The sequence below is a fragment of the Ranitomeya variabilis genome, chromosome 1, assembly GCF_051348905.1.
Source record: "Ranitomeya variabilis isolate aRanVar5 chromosome 1, aRanVar5.hap1, whole genome shotgun sequence".
Classification (NCBI taxonomy): domain Eukaryota; kingdom Metazoa; phylum Chordata; class Amphibia; order Anura; family Dendrobatidae; genus Ranitomeya; species Ranitomeya variabilis.
The window spans coordinates 353,651,692-353,675,331 of record NC_135232.1 but is presented as its reverse complement, the minus strand read 5'-3'; the positions used below and the strand labels follow the sequence as shown (position 1 = coordinate 353,675,331).

Here is a 23,640-nt window from a genome sequence, read left to right as displayed (position 1 = left end):
CATTGACTATAATGGAAGCCTATGGACGCAGGATCTGTCGCTGACCATCACACACAGGAATCCAGCGACTTATCCTGTTTTTTCATTCTGAGCATGCCCAGAAGGATTTTTTTATACCTGAAAATGCAGGCAGGAACTCTTTTGACGCATCCGTCATAACACTGGATGCGTTGCACACGTTTTACACTATTTTCACAACATCCGTTGATACGTCGCTTCACTGCATTATGACGCACCCCGACCGACGGAAGTGTGAAAGAAGCCTAAGATGACCCTACTCGTGAGAGCTTACTATCTACAATGAGGTGGGGGAGATACAAAGTACAGGAGCTTATTTACAATGAAACATATCTCCCATCCAGTACTTTGCCAGTGAGTTTGTCACAATGGGCATACAGGTGATAGAAATGTTTAACTCGTCCTAACTGTATGCCTCATATTTGTGGTCTTTTTGTTGAGAAATCTTATTTTATTTTTGTATGCTAACGATTTCTTCTAGGCTCCGGAATGTGCGGTACCTGGAAGAATTCTCTGCCTCCCGTCGTCATTATCATACCACTCCACTACCATCAACGTCACAGTGCCCTGTGACGTGTAATGGTAGCCCCGGAATCCTGCGCCATGCAATTGCGTGACTATACGTACCTAATTTGTCCCTCTATGGGCATTGGCTTCAGCGTGTGTGGCGATAAGGTGCTCTTACCAACAAGCTTACATTGGTGACAGGGGCATCAGCAACTGTATGGTTCCTAACTATGCAGGGAGGAAGGTAGTGGGGAGCGCGCCTTACTGCCGTGCACATTGACGCCTGTGCAGAATGCTGAAGCCAATGTCAATAGAAGGGCGGGATGGGTACTGTATAATCGTGCTATTGCAGGGCGCAGGCATGCAAATACGAGGCATACAGGTAGGACTAGGTTAACATTTCTATCACCTGCATGCCTATATTAATAGTATTAATATTAATAGGTTATATATGTTCCAGGGGCTGACAGATTCCCTTAAGTAATTTCCGTAATCACTTTTTTTAGCAGGGCAATTGTCCTGCTATTTCCCCCATTTAGCCTCTTTACCCAGCTCACTTGCCCTCTCTATGACCATTTTAAGGAACCAAATTTGAGTCTCCATTGACTTCTATAGGGTTTCGGGGTCAAGTGCAGACCCAAACTGAACCTTTTACTCTATGTTTGTCGAAGCAGAACATACATGGGTTTGTTAATCTCTACTCAACTCTATGCCTGGTAAGGCTGCTGTCGTATGATTGACGGACGGCTCCTGTGCTGGATGTCACACAGAAAAGCAGAAGGCACTGGCAGAGCTCGGTGAGGGACTAGTACTAGCAGACGCTTGGGAAGTGCTTCCACATGCCAGAAGCACTTCAGCGTCATTTGCATATCAAGTCAAACCCTTATTTTCCAGTAATAGTGGAATAGCCATATAAAGGATTTGTTGGACTTGTCTTTTAAAGCTCTACATGTGCATATAAAGAGTTTGGGGGTGAAATCCTGCTGACAGACTCCTTTTACTGAAAAACACCACACACAAAAACAGCGCAATTTATCACTGTCCTCGTCAGTCGGTGGCCCTTCCACGTGGTGGGTGGGCAGAGAAGACGTGTCCCATTCACAGGGAAAGGACCAACACTTTACAAAGGCTAGTGAACGCCTCGGCCATCCCTCCGCCTGAAGTGAGCGTCAGCAGCTGCCACTCATCACCACAGACAACTACAAACTGCCGCCGCGCGTGACCAAACGCTGCGCTAGGATTCTCCACGAAACGCGCTCTTGCCGCGCTAGATGAAGGAGCACATGCGCATTTGAGTCGTACCGCGGCGGAGAGCGGGCTCCCAGTGCGCGTGCGCGTAGCTCGCTCCTGCACCAACACAGAAAGGAGGGGCCCAGCTCTGATGGGATCATTATTTGGCAGGAAGGCGAGGCCTGGTCCTTGCAGGAGAGACACAGCAGTGTGTACGGGCAGCCAGCTCTAAATCTGGCAGTGTGTGAAAGGGGGAGGGGGGGCGAGAGCTGGAGTGTCGGAGCGGAGGGCTTGGAAGTTACAGGGAGAGGACGGTGAGGCGAGAGCTGCGCTACCACAAAATCCCGGCGGCTGCCAAAGAGGAGGGGGCGGCACCGGGAGGGAAGACCCCCGTGAAGGTAAGGGCTGCTGCGGGCCCCGGGCCTTTGTTTCCAGCTCTCCTTGTGTTCCCCTCCGGTCAGTGACGTCACGGTGGCTGGCGAGTGTATGACGTCAGAGCGCTATTGTTTCCCGGAGGGCTCCTCGCGGTGTGTGGGAGGCAGCAGACTCATGAGGCGGGGAGACCGGGGCAGCCTCGCTGGGAGCCCTGTCTGTGTCTCGGGCTCTGGCTTCCTTTGTCTGCTGCCTTCCGCCCCCTCCCCCCCTCCAGTCTCCTTCTCCTCCCGTCTCCTTCTCCTCCCGTCTCCTTCTCCAGGGCTGCAGAGCTGGCTGCTGCAGGTTTGTAAATACCACAACATGGCTGACACTGACTGCTAGCAGCGCCTTCGGGGCCGAGGGGGCATTCCCAGGGTAGGAATGCCAGGTGTGGGCAGGCCGGTGATGCCCCATAGTCTGCAGGCAGCCCTCACCTCTAATAATGGCATGAATGAGTGTCATCTCCCACCATGGCCTGCCGCCTTTGTCATTGCTGTCTGCTGTTAGTAAAGGCTGCAGGGTGGGCGTCATACATTATGGTGAACTATCTCTATACACGGCGGCATTGGGTCCGCACTGGGCAATAGTCTTGTAAGTTGTCAAACTTCCTGGCACAGTTTACTAGGGTACACACCGCCATTCCTTGTCTCCGCGGTTTTGCCATAGAGCAGCCAAGTATACGGTAAAGGTAAGCACCTCGCACAAGATGGACATCATTATAGCACTCCATCCTGTATCTTACATGCTTATTGATACGTCCTGTCAATAAATACTTCTGGTTTGATCTGTGGAGCTAGGGAGTCGATAAGAAATCTTAGCGCCCCCTCCCCCCCACCAATACACTTTTTATATTTAATGTTCGCCGAACCCTTAGAATCTGGTGGGGATTTCTGTATATCCAATGTGCAAGAGGGTTCCACAATGCTCATGTTTTGGGCATGTTGACTTCTAATGCTTGATGTGGTAATCTGCTGCCAGAGGTGTTTGGCAGAGGCTTATTCCTTTCACGCTCTACTAATTGGTGTTTGGGGATCTTTGTAATGTGTTTACAAGTTGTCGCCTAAAAGCAGTTTTATAGTTCAAGGGAATTTGTTTCAGATAGTTTATCAGAATTAGCATATGTCTTTGTGGATGTGAGGAATAACACCATTTTTCTCTAGTTTTCCCCTATGCAGATTTTACCTCTAAGGGCGCTGTTAGACGGTCATGTAAATCGACAGCAATGTATGGCCTGACTGGAGGCTCTCCCGACTAAGCGTGACAGGTTTATATATTTCTATGCACCTGTCACGCTCAGAGCGGGTGAGCCGCGACTAGTCCAAGCATTGCGGTCCATTTTATCCACCATTTGATTGCGCCCATTTCAGTTTCTATGAGCTGGTAGGTGGAGACTAACTGCTATGCCTACCATACACCATACACACAGAGACAAGAAGCATTCCTGCTCTGCTTTCTCTGTGTAGTGCTAAGATGTTAATGGCAATTAAAATTAGAATCCATATTGGTAGGCTTGTTTAAGGAACCTTTATGATATTAGACAGTAACAGTTCAGCTTACATTAGGCCGGGTTCACACTTGCGTTTGGGTAGTGTGCGTAGTGCTGCGTACTTCCTCCCTTAAGCTCCGCCTACTTCCACACTTCTTCCCTAAGCTCTGCCTACTGTGTCATGCGTACCTATCTTTAACATTGGGTACGCATGGACATGCGTTGTATGCACATGCATTCTTTTGAAGTGCCCGCCGACCGATGTACAGTCGGCAGGCACGTCAAAACAATGCATGCGAATGCATCCGCATACAACCCATGTCCCTTTATACCCAATGTTAAAGCGAATCTGTCACCCCCAAAATCGATGGTGAGGTAAGCTCACCGGCATCAGGGGCTTATCTACAGCATTCTGTAATGCTGTAGATAAGCTGCCGATGTTACCTGAAAGAGGAGAAATAGACGTTAGATTATACTCACCCAGGGGCGGTCCCGCTCCGATGGGCGTCTCAGGTCTGCTCCGGCGCCTCCTATCTTCGTTCCATGACGTCCTCTTCTGGTCTCCGCGCCGCTGCTTCGGCGCAGGCGTACTTTGTCTGCCCTGTTGAGGGCAGAGCAAAGTATTGCAGTGCCCAGGCGCCGGTAAGGTCAGAGAGGCCCGGCGCCTGCGCACTGCAGTACTTTGCTCTGCCCTCACCAGGGCAGACAAAGTACGCCTGCGCTGAAGCCGCGGCGCGGAGACCAGAAGAGGACGTCATGGAATGAAGATGGGAGGCCCCGGAGCAGACCTGAGACGCCCATTTGACCACGGACCAGCAGCGGGACCGCCCAGGTGAGTATATTATAACCTCTTTTTCTCCTCTTTCAGGTAACATCGGGGGCTTATCTACAGCATTACAGAATGCTGTAGATAAGCCCCTGATGACGGTGAGCTTACCTCACCATCGATTTTGGGGGGGTGACAGGTTCCCTTTAAAGATAGGTGCACAGGATGCATGTGGAAGTAGGGGAAGCTTAAGGAAAGAAGTCTGCAGCACCACACTGCAGACTCAAACTCTAATGTGAACTTAGCCTTGTATTTTCTGTAATTTTCCCAACACCTGAACCACATAGCTCCTTTATCAATCTTTTGTGGTAAAGTGTATGTTTTAGTATCATCCAATTACTGCATAGTTTCGTTATCCACGTTTAGTGAGAAATGTCGTGTTTATAGTATGGTAAAACATTTGGTACCAGGAGAGCCTTTGGCATATTTTATCCGGTGATGTATTTGTTCGATGTTGATTGATGTCTAAAGAGTTGGCCACTTCGCCAGAGGGATACTATATCGGACAAATAGAACGGTAGGGCTTGTGTAATACTTGGTTACGCAAGCATTTGTTTCTAAACAAGATATAAGTTGGGGAAGACTTCAGCTAAGACAGAAGCCCTGTTAACCTGTGGACTAAAAAGGGAACGCCACAGTGTGGATCCCTGTCTTTGCTGTTCTGCTTCTCACAACTGATGTTCCCAGACAGATGATGTGCTACTCCTGGTGAAGTTTTTCTTGGGTAGTGTGCAATGTAAGTACTTTTTACCTTTGTGATTTATATGATGCGAAAGTGTATGCAATATCACATTATTTCCTATTTTCTGTAATCCTTTAATTATTATAATAAAATGAATCGCCTTCATTAAAGCCGTAGCCGACCCCTTTGAACACTTGGCAAAACATCCTGTAGCAGCTGAGACAAACTGCAGAATGGAGGACACTATATAGCTAGAAATGTACTGAGCTGTGTGACTGAATCCAGCACTGGACTGAGGTAAACCGTTACTTGACGTTTAAGCTCAGTCTTCCTGCCCTGTAACGAGTACCTCATTCTTCCTCCCTCTCTATGGGGTATAGAGGTTCTTGAAAGTTTGTAAATTCTTCAGCATATTTCCCTTCTTTTTGCATAAATTTAACCTATAACTTCATCAGATTTTCACTCAAGCTCCAAAAGTACGGTAGATAAAGAATCAATTGAAATGGTAACAAATATTTTACTGTCTTTTTTTAATTAGAAAAATAATCCAATATCCCATGTATGTGGAATTGGGAGTTTGGTGTTTTCTATCAACTCGATGTGGCAATAAAGTGTGATTGAGCTTGATTTTATTTAAAGAAAAAATATATATCAAAGACTAATCTTCACACATCACGTGTTTGAGAGTGTATCATGGCATGAATAAAGGAGGTTTCTGAGGACCTCCAAAAGAGTTACTGATGCTCAGTAAGTCTACGTTCACATTTGCGGTCGGCGCCGCAGCGTCGGGCGCCGCAGCGTCGCCGCATGCGTCATGCGCCCCTATATTTAACACTATGCGTGTCACTATGCGTGTCGGCTCCACAACGCAAACAAAAACGCAGCAAAACGCATGCACAACGCTGCGTTTTGCGCCGCATGCGTCCCTGCGGCGCACGCGTCCGGGCGCATTGGAGGCAGCAAGTTGCATTTTTGCTGCGTCCAAAATCAATCAAAAAAAGGACTCATGTGGCGCAAAACGCAGCGTTGTGCATGCGTTTTGCTGTGTTTTTGTTTGCGTTGTGGCGCCGACGCTGCGGCGCACAACGCACATGTGAACGTAGCCTTAGCTAGGAAAGGTTATGAAACAAGACTCTAAAGAGTTTAAACTACCAATCTGCAATCAACCAACAAAGATAACTCCAAGAGCAAGGCAAATAATTTTCTGCGAGTTCACAAAAGGACCCAACGTAACCTCTAAGCAACTAAAGGTCTCTCACATTAACGATTTTAATGTTGGTGAGTCCACAATCAAGATATCAATTAACATTGGTGTTCATGGTAAGAATAACAAGGAGAAAGCTGCAGCTCTCTCAAAAGAACATTGGTGCCCATGTGCAGTTTTCTGAAGATCACCTGGACAAGTCAGAAAGCTGTTGGATAAATATTTTATGTATGGTTGTCAGGTGATGGTTGTATCCATCTGCTATTCCTGGTATGTCCACTGGCTTCAATCCCATCACCTAACTTTCCTGATCCTTCTCACCCTGTAGCCGTCTGCTATTCCTGGTATGTCCGATGGTTGCTGCTATTGTTGTTTTTGTTTTTTCCTTCCTGCATGTTTTCCCACCATAATTCTTTGACAACACACAGTTGGCTTTGTCTTTCCATTTGGTTCTATTTCATTTTGCATTTTCCCTTCTGACTTCTAATTATTCCCCTCCTGTGTCTGATTAGTCTCCCTACTGCCCCTCCCTCCTGATCACACCTGGCCTATTTTATGTGCACTTAGCCTGTTATAAATTCAGTCGCAGGTCTGTCTTGACCATGGTCTGTCTCTATAAGGATGGCTCTAAAATGACAACAGAAATATGCCAGAAATGAGCCAGCAGTGAACAGAAGTTAGGACTAACCACTGTTAACCCCTTCCTGACCTGTGACGCCACGTAGGCGTCATGAAAGTCTGTGCCAATCTGACCTATGACGCCTATGTGGCGTCATGGAGGGATCGGGTGAAAGGGTTAACTCCAATTTCACCCAATTTGCAGGGACAGGGGGAGTGGTACTTCAGCCCAGGGGGGGTGGCTACGATCGCTCTGATTGGCTGTTTCACTTTCAACAGCAAATCAGAGCGATTTGTAATATTTCACCTATGAAATATCATCGGCCATGGCTGGAAACCCTGATCTGCCCGCCGATCGCCTCCCCAGTCCTCCGTCCTGTGCCCCGCCCCCCCTTTATACTTACAGAGCCTGCCGGTGTCCATCCGTCTGCTCCGTGGGCGCCGCCATCTTCCAAAATGGCGGGTGCATGCACTGTGCGCCCGCCGAATCTGCCAGCAGATTCGTTCCAGGTACATTTTGATTACTGTGATAAAACCGATCACAGTGATCAAATTAAAAAAAAGTAAATGAACCCCCTCTTTCACACTCATAGGTAGGGACAATAATAAAAATAAAGAAAATATATTTACTTTTATTTTTCCACTAGGGTTAGGCCTAGGATTAGGGCTAGGGTTAGAATTATTAGAATTAGGCTATGTGCACATGGTGCGGATTTGGCTGCGAATCTGCGGCGGATTGGCCACTGCGGATTCGTAGCAGTTTTCCATCAGGTTTACAGTACCATGTAAACCTATGGAAAACCAAATCCGCTGTGCCCATGGTGCAGAAAATACCGCGCGGCAATGCTGCATTGTATTTTCTGCAGCATGTCAATTCTTTGTGCGGATTCCGCAGCGTCTTACACCTGTTCCTCAATAGGAATCCGCAGGTGAAATCCACACAAAAAAACACTGGAAATCCGGGGTAAATCCGCAGGTAAAATGCAGTGCATTTTACCTGCGGATTTTTCAAAAATGGTGCGGAAAAATCTCACACGAATCCGCTACGTGGGCACATAGCCTTAGGGTTAGGGTTGGAAATAGGTTTAAAGGGAAGGTGCCACCAGTTTTCTTGTAGTTTGTTTTTTTGTGAAATTAAGCTTAAAATAGTAAATAAAATGTATTAATGCAATGTTTGCACTGTTTGCAAACATTTCTATATGAAAAATATTATATATTTTCTTACAAATATATATATTGACCACTAGGGGGAGCATTTTCCGTTTTAGACCTCAAGCAGCTATAGTGAGACTTACCAGCTTTACTGTTAGCTGGAAAATCTGGGCAGTAACTGCTGACATCAGCATTTCCCTCCCCTTTTGGGTGGTCTAACATCCCTGGGGCAGAATGAAGAGCAGCATCACAGGGCAGAGCCATTTTGTGTGTGACTGCCCTGTGATCTGCTATCACCAGCAGTTAGTGCATCAGAAGCACAGTTAGTTTATGTGGTGTGTATGGAGCAGCATTGTCTGTGCAGAGCTGTCTGTGACTCATCCCTCAGTAAGATAAGGCTAAGTTCACATTAGCGTTGTGCGACGCAGCGTCGGGCGCCGCTGCGTCGCCGCATGCGTCATGCGCCCCTATATTTAACATGGGGGCGCATGGACATGCGTTGTGATGCGTTTTTTGACACATGCGTTTTTTGCGGCGCACGCGTCAGGGCGCAGCAAGTTGCATTTTTTTGGCGTCCAATTTCGGCCAAAAAGGACGCATGCGTCGCAAAACGCAGCGTTTTAGCGTGCGTTTTGCTGCGTTTTTGTTTGCGTTGTGCGTTGCGTCGCCGACGCTGCGGCGCACAACGCAAATGTGAACATAGCCTAAGGCTACTTTAACACTAGCGTCGGGAACAACCCGTCGCTGTGCGTCGGGTCGACGTTCCCGACGCTAGCGTGGTCTCCGCCGCACAACGGGGGCAGCGGATGCATTTTTCCCACGCATCCGCTGCCCCATTGTGAGGTGCGGGGAAGTGCGGGGAGGTGGGGGCGGAGTTCCGGCCGCGCATGCGCGGTCGGAAAAAGCGGACCGTCGGGAGCAAAAAACGTTACATGTAACGTTTTTTTCTCCCGACGGTCCGCTACCACACGCCCAAGCGTCGCAAAACGGACGCAACGTTTGGCAATGCGTCGCTAATGTTAGTCTATGACGAAAAAACGTATCCAGCAAGAACTTTTGCTGGATGCGTATTTTCGGCAAAACGACGCATTTGCGACGTATTGCAGTTAACGCTAGTGTGAAAGTAGCCTAAGAAGGAGCTCCAGGTCTGCAGTGAATGGCCAGGTATTGTGGAGGGAGGGGAGAGATACATTGTATGGCTGAGAGAGGTGTCAGGTGTCACCTCTCTCTGCAGGCTGGGAATGCAGCTTAATGGAGTGAATGGAGCTTCTGTGATAGAGAGTAAGTGGAGCTGGGCAGAGAGCACTGGGCTATAATAAAATGGCTGCTAGTCACACCTACAGCAGTGAGTTGTGCAGCCCACAGAGGCGTGCCCAGCTCACTACTAACGCCTCTCCAATGTTAAAGATAGGGTCAGCGCCGGTCTATTAGCTCCTATGTCCATGGGGTGCTGTAAAATGACACTGTTAGTGCCCTGCTACTGCTGCAAAACCAAGATGTCAGCCCCCAGTTCCTTCTTTAAACACATATAACACACAAAATCTGTTTCACATGCATTTAAAACTTAGTTATAGCAGCATGTTATGCTACATTACAGTGATTTATTAATGATCTACAAACGCGGTACCTTACCTTTAAGATTAGGCTTGTGGTTAGGGGTGTGTTGGGGTTAGGGTTAGGGGTGTGTAGGGGTTAGGGTTGTGGTTAGGGGTGTGTTGGGGTTAGGGTTGGAGTTAGAATTGAGGGGTTTCCACTGTTTAGGCACATCAGGGGTCTCCAAACGCAACATGGCGCCACCATTGATTCCAGCCAATCTTGTGTTCAAAAAGTCAAATGGTGCTCCCTCCCTTCCAAGCCCTGACGTGCGCCCAAACAGTGGTTTACCCCCACATATGGGGTACCAGCATACTCAGGACAAACTGGGCAACAACTATTGGGGTCCAATTTCTCCTGTTACCCTTGCAAAAATAAAAAATTGCTTGCTAAAACATCATTTTTGAGGAAAGAAAAATGATTTATTTGCACGGCTCTGCGTTATAAACTTCTGTAAAGCACTTGGGGGTTCAAAGTGCTCACCACACATCTAGATAAGTTCCTTGGGAGGTCTAGTTTCCAAAATGGGGTCACTTGTGGGGGGTTTCTACTGTTTAGGCACGCAGGGGCTCTCCAAACACGACATGGTGTCCGCTAACGATTGGAGCTAATTTTTCATTCAAAGTCAAATGGCGCTCCTTCCCTTCCGAGCCCTGCCGTGTGCCCAAACAGTGGTTTATCCCCACATGTGAGGTATCAGTGTACTCAGGAGAAATTGCCCAATAAATTTTAGGATCAATTTTATCATGTTGCCCATGTGGAAATGAACAAATAGAGGGTAAAAGAAATTTTTTGTGGGGAAAAAAAATAAAATACTTTTTCATTTTTACGGATCAACTTGTGAAGCACCTGGGGGTTCAAAGTGCTCACTATGCATCTAGATAAGCTCCTTGGGGGGTCTAGTTTCCAAAATGGGGTCACTTGTGGGGGAGCTCCAATGTTTAGGCACAGGGGCTCTCCAAATGCGACATGGTGTCCGCTAAAGATTGGAGCCAATTTTTCATTGAAAAAGTAAAATGGCGCTCCTTCCCTTCCGAACCCTGTCGTGCGCCCAAACAGTGGTTCCCCCCCATATGGGGTATCGGCGTACTCAGGACAAATTGTACAATAACTTTTGGTGTCCAGTTTCTCTTTTTACTCTTGGGAAAATAAAAAAAATTGTTGCTAAAACATCATTTTTGTGACTAAAAAGTTAAATGTTCATTTTTTCCTTCCATGTTGCTTCTGCTGCTGTGAAGCACCTGAAGGGTTAATAAACTTTGAATGTGGTTTTGAGCACCTTGAGGGGTGCAGTTTTTAGAATGGTGTCACTTTAGGGTATTTTCAGCCATATAGACCCTTCAAACTGACTTCAAATGTGAGGTGGTCCCTAAAAAAAAAAATGGTTTTGTAAATTTCATTGTAAAAATGAGAAATCACTGGTCAAATTTTAACCCTTATAACTTCCTAGCAAAAAAAATTGTTTCCAAAATTGTGCTGATGCAAAGTAGACATGTGGGTAATGTTATTTATTAACTATTTTGTGTCACATAACTCTCTCGTCTAACAGAATAAAATTTCAAAATTTGAAAATTGTGAAATTTTCAAAATGTTTGTCAAATTTCCATTTTTTCACAAATAAACGCAAAAATTATCAGCCTAAATTTACCACTAACATGAAGCCCTATATGTCACGAAAAAAAACAATCTCAGAACCGCAAGGATCCGTTAAAGCGTTCCTGAGTTATTACCTCATAAATGGACACTGGTCAGAATTGCAAAAAACGGCCAGGTCATTAAGGTCAAAATAGGCTGGGTCATGAAGGGGTTAATAAGTGTACTACATTTCTTTTCCCTTTCCTCCACTCTGAGGGTATGTGCACACGTTGCGGATCCGCAGCGTTTTTTGCAGTGCAGAAAAGCTGCAGATCCGCAATTGATTTACAGTACAATGTAAATCAATGAGAAAAAAAATGCTGTGCACACTTTGCGGAAAATCCGCTGCGGAAACGCTGCGGTTTAAAAGAAGTAGCATGTCACTACTTTTTTGAATCTGCAGCGTTTTTGTACCCATTCCATCATAGAAAACCGCAGGGGTAAAAAACGCAGCAAATCCGTAAGAAAACCGCAGCAAAAACGCACAAAAAACGCTGTGGAACCGCACAAAAACCGCAACAAATCCGCAGGTGCGTTTTCTGCCAGGAGAGGCAGAATCCGCACCAGAAATTCCTAAGCCTAATCCGCAACGTGTGCACATAGCCTTAGGCTATGTGCACACATCATGATTTCTTGCAGAAATTTCCTGAACAGAACTAAAAATTTTCTGCTAGAAATCCGCATGCGGATTTTTTGCGTTTTTTGGGGGGTTCTGGGATGCAATAATATAGTGGAAAATCCGCAAAATTAATGAACATGCTGCGTTGTTTTTCGCGATGTGTTTTTTTCGCGATAAAAAACACAACATATGCACAAAAAATTGTAGAATGCTTTATAAATGATGGGATGCATATGTATGTGTATTTTAAGTTATCGCATTTTTATAGCGAAAAAACGCAAAAAAAAGTGAAAAATCCGGAACGTGTGCGCACAGCCTTCCGCTCAACATGCTGACAGACGCTCTAACAGTTTTGGCTCCATTACTCCTCACTCTCCTTCGCTATCCCCAAACCCCAGCACCCTCTAGCCAAGCAATACTCTCCTTCCCTCCTGCCTTCCCACCTGACATCCTCATCTGACTCGCTCCTCAACCTCAGATCTCTCCTAATAAAACACAAAACGAGCCACCCACTCTCCTCCCAATTGATCTGTCTCTCTCTGCTTCTCCTCACTGCTAGTGACATATCTCCCAATCCTGGACCTTCACATCTCATACCTCCCATTACCCCCTCCCATCGCTCCCAACCCAACATAAATACCCGAAATCTTGCCCACCTCAAATTCGTGCCCCTGACGCCTACCACCCTGCTCCCTCTCTCTGGAATACTCTGGAATACCCGCTCCATCTGCAATAAACTCCACGTGATTCACAACCTCTTTACCTCTCGTAAACTTTCCTTCCTGGGCCTCACCGAAACATGGCTGACACCCTCTGACACAAGCCTCCCCTGCTGTGCTATGTTACGGCGGCCTCCACTTCACCCACACTCTTCGCCCTGGCAACAGACATGGTGGAGGAGTGGGCCTTCTCCTTTCTTCTAACTGTACCTTTAACCCAATCCCACCTCTACCCTCCCTTATCCTCTCCTCTTTTGAAGTCCACTCCGTCCGCATCTACTCTCCCTCCAGCCTTCAAATGGCTGTCATATACCGACCTCTGGGCCCGACCACTGCCTTTATTGACCAATTCTCCACCTGGCTTCTTCACTTTCTCTCTGCTGACATTCCCACCATCATCATGGGTGACTTTAACATCCCCATCAACACCCACCAGTCAGCAGCCTCCAAACTCCTGTCCCTTACTTCAGCTTTTGGACTTACTCGGTGGTCCTCCTCAGCCACCCACACAGACGGACAGACATTTGACCTGGTCTTCACCCGTTTCTGCTCCCTATCTAACTTCACAACTTTCCCTCTATCTGACCACCATCTGCTCACTTTCTCATCACTGTCCTCCACACCCGTCACCCATGTCCAGTAACATGCACATCTAGACCCTTGCACACTCTGACTCTATTCAGCCATTGTCCTCCATAGCTTCACTCCACGACACACTGCCACTAGTTTCTACAATGCCACTCTGTCATCAGCAATCGACTCGGTCGCCCCTGTCATGCATAGCCGAGTGCGATGAATCAATAGACAACTATGGCACAATAACATCACTAAAAGCTTCGGCAAGTATCCAGAATTGCAGAACGGTGTTGGAAGAAGACGCATTCACAAGATGATTTCACTGCACTCAAACAAGAACACTCGCATTCAAATCAGCTCTCACCTCTGCTAAACAGGCCTACTTTACATCCCTTGCATCTTCCTTATCCCACAACCCCTAACAGTTGTTCAACACTTTTTTTAACTGCCCCCTCTGACTTCCCTAATCTCTGCCGAGGACTTTGCCACGCACTTCAAAAATTAGATAGACCAAACAATGCAAGCCTTTGTTGTCTGACCACCACAACCCCTTTGCATGCCAGACCAGTGCCCAAACCCCATAACTTCCCTCTCCAAAATCACTGAAGGGGAGCTTGCTCATCTCTCCAAATCACACCTCACCACTTGTGCGCTTGACCCCATCCCACCTCCTCCCTAACCTCACCACTACACTAATCCCATCCCTAACCCATCTCTTCAACCTATCACTAACTTCTGGTACCTTCCCCTCTGCTTTTAAACATGCCACAAGCACACCTATCCTCAAAAAGCCTTCCCTTGACCCGAGCGCTTTGTCCAGCTACTGCCCCATATCTTTGCTCCCATTTGCTTCCAAAGTACTTGAGCAGCACGTCCACACTGAACTTTCCTCTCACCTTGCATCTAACTCTCTCGACAACCTACAATCTGGCTTCCGTCCCTACCATTCCACTGAGACTGCCCTGACCAAACTTACGAACGACTTGCTTACAGCCAAAGCTACTGTAACTAATTCTCTATGTTCTTCCTTCTAGACCTGTCCTCTGCCTTCGACACAGTTAACCTCTGCCTCCTACTACAGATACTCTCTTCCTTTGGTGTCAAAGACCTTGCCCTATCCTGGATCTCCTCATACCTTACCAACCGCACATTTAGCGTTTCCTACTCCCATACTACTGTCAAGGTGAAAAGATATATCTTTTCACCCTGACAATTCCCCCCTAAACACTAAGTTTTTTCCCTAAAAAGAAAGATCCTTCGAGACTGTCCATGTGATGGGGAAAGGGGAGGTGGATTTCTTTATCCAGGCACCTCAGCTCTCCCCTTGCGAGAGGCCTCCAGGCAGCTGAACCTTTCACTAAACTCACATGGAGTTCTCCCGCTGTCCCTAAACTAAATCTCTTAGCGTCATCTGAGAATAGGGGGTTTTGTCTAATTTCTTGAGGGGGACGTACTTAGGGATCTCCCCTGGATCAGTACCATCGTACTCTGGTGGGTCTACTTCTTGATTGAGGAAGGTGCCCGTCGGAGTTGCCTCAGCAATAACCTTTTTATACAAGGGAATAACACAACAGAGGATTATCGATCCAACTATAAGGAGGGCAATCAGTACCAGACAAGCTTGTTGAAGGAGTCCCTTGAGCCCACCCAACCAGCCGGAAAAGAAAGATGTCTACTCCAGCATTAGTTTTCAATTCTGCTGCCAACCCAGTCATCTTTTTAAGGGCTATCATGGTCTTTCCATTCACCCCAGAGTTCAGAGGGATATAGGTACAACACTCCTCTCCCACCATCCCACAGACTCCTCCTTTCTCAGCTAAAATCATATCAAGGGCTAGTCGGTTTTGGAGGGTCATTCTAGTGTTAGGGCCCAATTCCTCAACTATACCCTGAAAGGCATCACAACTATAATTGACGAATCTTTGTTCACTGTAATATATGTAATTGATCCAATCAACATTTTTATTGATCTGCACCTGTGGGATTAATGAAGCAAAGCCAGCATCGATCTGGTTCTGGGCTTTAAACTGGTCAGGCACCCCCCTTGGCACTCCAATGGCATCAATATATACTAGTGGATCTTCTTCATAACTCATGTGGAGCTGATCAAGGCTTCTCCTCTTTCTAGTAGGTTCATCAGGTACCTCTGGATCCCAAGGTAAAATCTTGAGCTGCATAGCTAGTTTAACAAGGGTGCATTGACCTGTCCAGGCGTTAGGCAACCTAGGATGGAGCTTACCATCTCCACATAACCAATAAATGTCGTACATATATTGTGTATGATTAATTAGCAAGTCAGTATCTAGGGAACTGTTCTCTTTGCAGAAACCTGTCTCGAAGATCCCTACTGGTGTACCTGTGGTGTCGTGGGAATTATAGCAGGTATAATTGTCAGCTAATACGGTTGCTTCTCCTGGGACCTTTAGTTTGGGTTCCTCATGAATTAGTGGGACATAATCTGGGCAATCAGTGGACTTTAGACCCTTCAACAGATTCATGACACAGGCAGTGGTATTGTCATCAGGAAAAAGCAGTGCATGTGTGTAAAGATGTGTATTCGCAGCAGCACAAGCAATACATCCTACAGATATATTCTGAACTCTTACATTGTGTCTTATCCATTCTAACCATAGGTTTTTCCTTGGGGCTGTTTGTGTTTCTATGGAGAAGACTTCTTGCCAACTGAGACCTGGAATGGGGATTACTTCGTTAACTACATTTTGCAAACGCTCACCTGGGCCTGTTTCAGCTGTACTGGTAACGGGGGCCTTGGTTGGTCTGAAGCTAATATCCTGGAGCTGTATATGGCCTAAATTCCCATAGTATCCACCATTAAATACATTATGAAAATGCCTTCCCAGTACAAACGTCTGCAGGTCAGCAGATTGGGGGCTTTCAAGATTTAGGAGGAGGGGGTGACAGTTTCTACCCCATTTACAGCCCCTAAGTGGTTGTAAAAGGGCTGTTAGATGCATTCTCCCGCGAAGACGCCTACCCGTCCCATCCTTAGGGGACATGGCTTCGCTAGGTCTATATCCCCAATCATCCCCCGTATTCCAGGCAGCATCTGACCAATAATAACAATTATTATTATTATTTCTGGTAACACATATATAAAACTGGATGATTCCCTCTACCACCTGTTGAGTCTCGAGGCACTTGACTACATTGCAGAAATCAAATCGCCAGATATTTACCGGGGTCGTTAAGTTTACCCAGAGAATAGTGGCACCGGGATTCTTATTTACAATAGGGGCCGAAGAGGTAGGGGCGAGGATGGCCCCCCGGCCCCAGGACCAAAAACAGCAACATTTCCCTTCAATCACTACTGTGACTAAACGCTGGTTCAGTCTCTTTTACAGTGTGAGGCGTGGATCCAGGTGCTCTTTCCTTCAAGTTTTACTGCAGTGGGGGTAACCAAGATCACCGTGTGGGGTCCTTCAAATCTTGGCTGGAGACCATCTCTGCGCACAAACTTTTTCACATACACCAGGTCTCCTGGCACAAAGTCATGGACCACGTCACCTGTGGATTCTGGAAGAGAAGCAGAGACTGTAGGGTGGGTGTTAGACAGTTCTTTAGACAATGCAATCACAAATTGTACAACTTTATCATTTGTCTCCGACAACTCTTGGGGCCTAATATCTCCTATCTTAGGTGGAGCACCAAAAAGAATTTCAAAGGGAGTCAAGCCGTGTTTGCCCTGTGGGGTGTGTCTGATGTGGTATAAGACCACGGGGAGCAAGTCTGGCCATGGGAGTGGGTGGTCCTGGCTCATTTTAAGCAACTGGGTCTTAATTGTAGAGTTCATTCTCTCAACTTTGGCTGAACTGGAGGGGTGATAAGGGGTGTGTAGACCCAAACCTGTCCCTAACATATGCCACAATTCCTCGTAGACATTAGCAGTGAAGGCTGGGCCTTGATCCGATTCAATAACTTCGGGGATTCCAAATCTGCACATAATTTCAGTGATGAGCTTCTTAGCTGTAGTCTTGGCAGTCATGTTGGCCACTGGGTAGGCTTCAGGCCATCCTGAGAACATATCCACGGCCACTAGGACGTACTCATACTTTCTTGACGTGGGCATCTGAATGTGATCAACCTGGATCCTCTGCCAAGGGTAGTCTGGTTTGGCAAGATGCTGAAGTGGGACCTTGGCGGTGGCTGTTGGGTTACAGGTGGCACAGACTGGGCAGGCTCTTGAGTAGGCTGTGACAGTGGTAGTGATTCCTGGAGCCCAATAGAGCTTCTTGATACAGGCTAGAGCTTGGTTCTTTCCTCGGTGAGTTGATCCATGAGCCCATGCAACGGCTGGGTACATTCTTTTGGGTAGACAGGATTTCCCATCCACCTTTGTAGAGTCTGGGAAATTGGTGTTGTCCGGCAGACCTACGATTCCCATGAATGGCCCCTGTAGCTTTCCACTGTCGTTCTTCTTCTTTAGAGATCAACTTTTGCTCTTCCCACAGTCTTTCTTCAGGTGGTCGGGCTGGCTTCCAGACAGATCCGGTGGCAGGGTATTCCATTTCCATGTCTTCTATCAACTCTTTCTTCTTTCTTCGGGCTTCAGACTTCTCAAAGTCTCGTTCTTCTTTGGCTTAGGTAGCGTCTGTGGTTGCTTGTTCTTTTGTTTGTGCTCTGGTAAGTACAGGCATCACGGGTGTAGGGGTGTCTTCCCAGTAGGGTTTTTCTGGTGCTGTTTCTTCCTCTTCGCACTTTGCTGAAACATTCTTTATGGCAGCAGCTTTCGCAGCTTGGTCTGCTAGGTGGTTTCCTCTAGTTTCCTTCGAGTTAACTTTCCCGTGAGCTTTAACCTCGATCACCGCAATCTGTACGGGTAGCTCCAGTGCCTTCATCAGGGCTTTTATCCTTAGTGCATGTTTAACAGGGGTTCCTGTAGCCGTAATGAACCCTCGGGACTTCCACAGGAATCCAAAGTCGTGGCAGATTCCATGGCTGTATCTTGAGTCGGTGTAGACATTGGCCGTTTTCCCTTCTGCTAGATAACAACATGCTTGTTGTAGGGCCACAAGTTCGGCTTCTTGAGCTGACAGATGAGATGGTAAGGCCAGAAGGACTTCTGTTTCAGTGGTGACAGCATATCCAGTGTGGAACTTGCCATAAGAGTCTGCAAATCGGGATCCATCAGTCCATAGTTGCAAGTCAGGGCTGGGAAGTTCTTGAGTTACCACATTCTGTGGTGCAGAGATTTCTTGTTCCAGTGCTTTTATACAGTCATGTGGGTCATCAGGTGATCTCCATTCTGGTAAGTCCTTAGACATCCAGTCGGGTATCTCCCCCCTAGAATGTGGAAGCAAAGTGGCCGGGTTGATGGTAGTACATTTTTGGAAGGTGATGTTGGAGGGCAGAAGTAGAGAGCATGAGTCTTGAGGCATCCGGGATCCACTGTCTGCAGTAGGTAATGAGTCCTAAGAAAGATTGCATCGCAGAGTATGTCTTCGGATAAGGGATGTCCTCGATGGCATGTTTTCTGTCCTCGGTGAGGTGTCTCGAGCCTTGAGAGATGCAGTGTCCGAGGAAGACAACTTTTTCTTTGCACCACTGGACCTTGGCCTTTGAGACTTTACAGTTGGCAGAATGAAGGAAGAGAAGCAAGGACTCAGAAACAGCAGGCAGGTTTTCTTCAGTTCCACAGAGGAGTAGGTCATCAACATACTGGAGAAGCGTCACGTGAAGATTCTCCAATACCCATGGGTCCAGGATCATCTTCATAGCATGAGTGAACTGGTTAGGGGAGTTCTGGGCGCCCTGTGGTGTCCTGGTCCAGGGCAACTGAGATCCTTGGAATGTGAAAGCAAATAAGAACTGTGAGTCTTCATGAAGGGGGACACTGAAGAAGGCATTGGCCAGGTCAATGACGGTGAAGAATGTTGCTGAAGCAGGCACTTGGGAGAGCAAAGTGTTTGGGTTGGGTACCACAGGAGTTTCCAAGATGGTGGCTGAATTGACTGCTCTGAGGTCCTGAACGAGTCTGTACCTCGGAGGGTTCCCGGGGGCTGTCTTCTTTACCGGAAACAGGGGTGTGTTACAGGGTGAAACACACCTGATCAGAACTCCAGAACGTAGGAGGGAGGTAATCTGGACTCCGAGGCTCTGTTCTTGAGCAGCCTTAAGTGGATATTGAGGAAGCCTGGGGTACGGGTGCCCAGGTTTGAGGTGGACTTTCACTGGAGGCACTTTGAGCAGACCCACGTCTTCAGGTCCAGCTGACCACAAAGCAGCAGGTAGGTCAGGCAGGTTTGGGGTAGGTGTCGGTTGCAGAGTCCTCATCATCAGAGGGAAGGCCTTAAGGACACAACGATCTTCGGTGCCTTGTTGCAAAGCAGGGTCTTGTAATTGCAGTTCCATCCCTTGATCACCGAAGGTGATGGTAGCACGAAGCCTTTGAAGGAGGTCAGCTCCTAAGAGGTTGACGGGGCAGGTTTCAGACACCAGGAACTTGGCAAAGACACCGGAGAAAGGGCCAGCTGGGACAGGAACAGTGAGTGGTGACGAGGTTTGTTGGCCTTCAACTCCAATACACGTGAGGAAGTCTGAAGACAGGGAGATAGTAGGAGGCAGCTGAGAAGGAGATGACAGAGGTGGCCGCCCCAGTGTCCACTAAGAACTTGAGAGGTTGGCTGTCCACTTCCAGGGTCACTGTACCGCAAGATGAAGAAGTACGAGTGGCGGGGAAGGTGGGCACCGGTTGGCCTGAACTTCATGAACGTGGAGGAGGGGGTCTCTGATGGTGCTCCTTGTGGGGGCAATCTCTTCTCACGTGGTCAGGGCTGCCACACTCCCAACATAGAGGTCTTCCTTGGTCATCACGATCTGATCTGTCCCTGTAGTTTCGACCTTGGGGCCTTCTCGGTCCCGTAGGTGGGTGTCTATATACTGTGCCTGGTACACCATAACAGGTACTTCTGAGGCTTCTGCCATACACATGGCTGGTTTCTTCTTGCCTTTGTCCTTCTGTGCTTCTTTCTCTTCCCTTTGGAGCATTCTCTGATAACTCTTCACAACAGTGAGGGCATGTGGAAGGGCTTCATCGGGTAATTCAGGACGACGATCCATAACCCTGGCTTTCAGTGGATCATCCAGACCATCAATAAAAGCACGGACCAACAGGGCTGCTTGTGTCTTCACATGAATTGAATAACCCAAATCTTCAAACTGCATGGTTAGTCTGGTAGCATATTTGTCCACAGCTTCTCCAGGTTCTTGTTGTATATCCTGTATTGATCCTGCTTGGTCAGAGAGACGGTCCTGAGCCCACTTCGTGAGTTGAGCCATGTACTCTTCTCCAGACTTGAACTTGTTGAGGGGTCCTTCCTTGGTGGGGTCCAGTTCCTTCGTGATGGTGGGGAGGAAGTATTCGGAGGCTTTGATTGAGGTAATGCCTGATAGATCAGACCATGTAGCCCCGTAGATATGCCTAATCTGTTCTAGCTTCCTTACATATTGCGTGGGATGTTTGTCCGGGTCAGGTAACTTGGTAACGATAGCATCAATCTGTACTGGAGTGAAGGGTTGGTACTTTTATATTCTTATGCTGTGAAACAATAAGTTTTCCCCTTTGCTTGCTGATGCAAATGTACCGTATATACTCGAGTATAAGCCGACCCGAGTATAAGCCGACCCCCCTAATTTTGCCACAAAAAACTGGGAAAACTTATTGACTCGAGTATAAGCCTAGGGTGGAAAATGCAGCAGGTACCGGTGAATTTCAAAATTAGAAATAGATACTCCATACCATTCATTATGGCCCCATAGATGCTCCACATAAAGCTGTGCCATATATAATGCTCTGCACCGTTCATTATGGCCCCATAGATACTCCACATAAAGCTGTGCCATATATACAATGCTCTGCACCGTTGCCCCATAGATACTCCACATAAAGCTGTGCCATATATACAATGCTCTGCACCGTTGCCCCATAGATAGCTGTGCCATATATATATATGCTCTGCACCATTGCCCCATAGCTGTGCCATATAGTGCTCTGCACCGTTGCCCCATAGCTCTGCCATATAGTGCTCTGCACCGTTGCCCCATAGCTGTGCCATATATATAGTGCTCTGCACCGTTGCCCCATAGCTGTGCCATATAGTGCTCTGCACCGTTGCCCCATAGCTCTGCCATATATAGTGCTCTGCACCGTTGCCCCATAGCTGTGCCATATATATAGTGCTCTGCACCGTTGCCCCATAGCTGTGCCATATAGTGCTCTGCACCATTGCCCCATAGCTGTGCCATATAGTGCTCTGCACCATTGCCCCATAGTTGTGCCATATAGTGCTCTGCACCGTTGCCCCATAGCTGTGCCATATAATGCTCTGCACCATTGCCCCATAGCTGTGCCATATAGTGCTCTGCACCATTGCCCCATAGCTGTGCCATATAGTGCTTTGCACCATTGCCCCATAGCTGTGCCATATAGTGCTCTGCACCGTTGTCCCATAGCTGTGCCATATAGTGCTCTGCACCGTTGTCCCATAGCTGTGCCATATAGTGCTCTGCACCGTTGCCCCATAGCTGTGCCATATAGTGCTCTGCACCGTTGTCCCATAGCTGTGCCATATAATGCTCTGCACCGTTGCCCCATAGCTGTGCCATATAGTGCTCTGCACCGTTGCCCCATAGCTGTGCCATATAGTGCTCTGCACTGTTGCCCCATAGCTGTGCCATATAGTGCTCTGCACCGTTGCCCCATAGCTGTGCCATATAGTGCTCTGCACCGTTGCCCCATAGCTGTGCCATATAGTGCTCTGCACTGTTGCCCCATAGCTGTGCCATATAGTGCTCTGCACCATTGCCCCATAGCTGTGCCATATAGTGCTCTGCACCGTTGCCCCATAGCTGTGCCATATAGTGCTCTGCACCATTGCCCCATAGCTGTGCCATATAGTGCTCTGCACCGTTGCCCCATAGATGCTCCACATAAATATGTGCTGCTGCTGCCGCTGCAATAAAAAAAACAAAAACACATACTCACCTGTCTTGCCACCTGTCTTGCTTGCAGCTCCTCGGCGCCATCTTCCCGGCGTCTCTCCGCACTGACTGATCAGGCAGAGGGCGGCGCACACACTATATGCGTCATCGCGCCCTCTGCCTGCAGTCAGTGCAGACTGCAGAGAGACGCCGGGAAGATGGCGCCGACGCCCGGCGTGTGGAACCAGGACAGGTGAATATGCGATACTTACCTGCTCCCGGCGTCCCGCTCCTTCCCCCTGCCTGTCTTCGGTGCCGCAGCCTCTTTCTCTGTCAGCGGTCACCGGCACCGCTTCATTAGAGAAATGAATAGGCGGCTCCGCCCCTATGGGGGGCGGAGCAGCCTATTCATTTCTCTAATGAGCGGTCCCACGTGACAGCTCAGGGGAAGAGGCTGCGGCACCCGGAGACAGTGGGACGTGCAGGGGGGGCGCCAGGAGCCCCGGAAGCAGGTAAGTATATGACAGTGCTCACCCGCCGACCCCACCACCGATCATGACTCGAGTATAAGCCGAGGGGGCACTTTCAGCCCAAAAATTTGGGCTGAAAATCTCGGCTTATACTCGAGTATATACGGTAACTATATTTAAAATGGCTGCCAGTATTCACCTATGCCCTAGTTTTGTTCCTGAGAAGTTAAGTATCGTTTCTGCTGAAGTCGAAACCTGAGATACGTGGAGAGAAGAGGATCCACCAGATGACGTCAGGACTAACCAGAAAGACCGGATACTAGACATATATTGCTTAAACCCCGCCCATTGCACGCCGTCCCCTAATACACTACATAATGCTGTGTATCAGGAAATAAAGTTCAGTTGCTGTGACCGTTGCTAATACTTGTAGAAGCACGAGCATGCACTGAGATTGAACCAGCTCTTTGACTAATTCTTACCTGGTAACAATGCTCATAGTCTAATTTGGGATGACTGGTGAATGAAGGGTATTGTCGTGACGACCCCGACACTACCTCTTCATCTTGCCCTCTCTCTATTGGTGTCTCTCAAGGCTCTGTCCTAGGACCCTTACTCTTCTCAATCTATACCCTTGGCGTGGGACAACTAATAAAGTCCTATGGCTTCCAGTATCATCTATATGCTGATGACACTCGGATCTATCACTCTGGCCCAGATGCCGCCTCTCTGCTCTCCAGAGTCCCCGAGTGTCTATCAGCCATATCCTCCTTCTCTCGCTTCCTCAAACTCAATGTGAACAAATCTGAACTAATTATCTTTCCTCCATCTCGCACACCTTCCCTACTTGATCTAGCCATCACAATAAATGAATTCACACTTTCTACTGTCTCGGTAATCCGCTGCCTCGGAGTGAGGCTATGTGCACACGTTCAGGATTTCTTGCAGAAAATT

General features: G+C 47.8%; 1 protein-coding gene across 7 annotated transcripts in view; it reads left to right on the top strand.

The window, feature by feature from the left end:
• Positions 1-1,677: 1,677 nt before the first annotated feature.
• SPIN1 (spindlin 1) overlaps positions 1,678-23,640 on the top strand; it is a 94,134-nt gene continuing 72,171 nt past the window's right edge. Inside the window, exon 1 of one of the 7 annotated variants that reach the window (XM_077299789.1) lies at positions 1,678-2,153. The gene's annotated coding sequence lies outside the window, so the exon portion shown is untranslated. Of the gene's footprint in view, positions 2,473-23,640 lie in introns of all 7 variants that reach the window. The other 6 variants (XM_077299796.1, XM_077299806.1, XM_077299822.1 and 3 more) reach the window with 6 other exon arrangements.